General features: G+C 36.7%; 1 non-coding gene across 1 annotated transcript; it reads right to left on the reverse strand.

The window, feature by feature from the left end:
* Window positions 1-271: 271 nt before the first annotated feature.
* LOC139869759 (small nucleolar RNA R71) lies at window positions 272-378 on the reverse strand. The gene has a single exon (XR_011766340.1). It is a non-coding gene; the product is annotated as a small nucleolar RNA R71 (small nucleolar RNA).
* Window positions 379-1,148: the final 770 nt, after the last annotated feature.

Below are 1,148 nucleotides of genomic sequence, written 5' to 3' on the forward strand. Positions count from 1 at the left end.
ACAAATCCTACACATGGTAACTAATCAATGCCAATATAGTGGTACGCCAAAAGAAGATCCAAACGAACATCTCCGAACCTTTAATAGGATTTGTACTCTATTCAAAATCAGAGAAGTTGAGGATGAACAGATCTATCTCATGTTATTTCTCTGGACTTTAAAGGGAGAAGCCAAAGATTGGTTAGAATCATTTCCTGAAGGGGCGATTGATACATGAGATGTTTTAGTTGAAAATTTTCTTAAACAATTCTTTCCGGCATCTAAAGCTGTGAGACTTCAAGGAGAAATTGTTACGTTCGTGCAAAAGCCAAATGAAACATTATATGATGCATGGACAAGATTCGAAAAATTGTTGAGAGGATGTCCTCAACATGATTTAGATACTTATCAAATAGTACAAATATTCTACCAAGGATGCGACATTGCTACACGAAAAGACATCAACATAACAGCTGGTGGTTCCATTATGAAGAAAACCGCAACTAAAGCTTACAAAATTATTGATAACACAGCATCCCATTCACATGAGTGGCATCAAGAAAAAGATATCTTTCGTTCATCTAAAGTGGCTAGAGCCGATTCTAGCCATGACTTTGATTCTGTTTTCGCAAAAATAGATGCTTTCGAAAGATGAATGGAAAAGATGACTAAAGATATTCACGCAATACGAATCACTTGTGAGCAATGCGGTGGACCACACTTAACGAAAGATTGTCACATTGAGCAAACGATGGAACAATGTGAGAATGTTTTCTATATGAACCAAAGGTCGGGAAATAATTATCAAAATAATTATCAACCGCCAAGGCCAAACTTCAATCGAAATCAAAACATTCTTTACAATCCAAATGGACCCAACAATAACTCGTACAACCAACAAGGTCCGAATAACCAACCAACTCAAAGCAACACTTTCAATCAACAAAGACCTAGCTTGTATAAACCACCACAACAAACAGAAGAGAAAACGCCAAATCTGGAAGAAATGATGGCAAAGCTAATGGAATCTCAAACACAATTTATTACATCTCAAACCCAAACAAATGAGAGGTTTGATCAGTCATTAAGAACTCAACAAGCTTCCATTTTGAATCTAGAAAAACACGTAGGTACTCTTGCTAGCATGATGAGTGAGAGGGAAGAAGGAA

The sequence above is a fragment of the Rutidosis leptorrhynchoides genome, chromosome 9 (genome assembly GCF_046630445.1).
Source record: "Rutidosis leptorrhynchoides isolate AG116_Rl617_1_P2 chromosome 9, CSIRO_AGI_Rlap_v1, whole genome shotgun sequence".
NCBI lineage: Eukaryota > Viridiplantae > Streptophyta > Magnoliopsida > Asterales > Asteraceae > Rutidosis > Rutidosis leptorrhynchoides.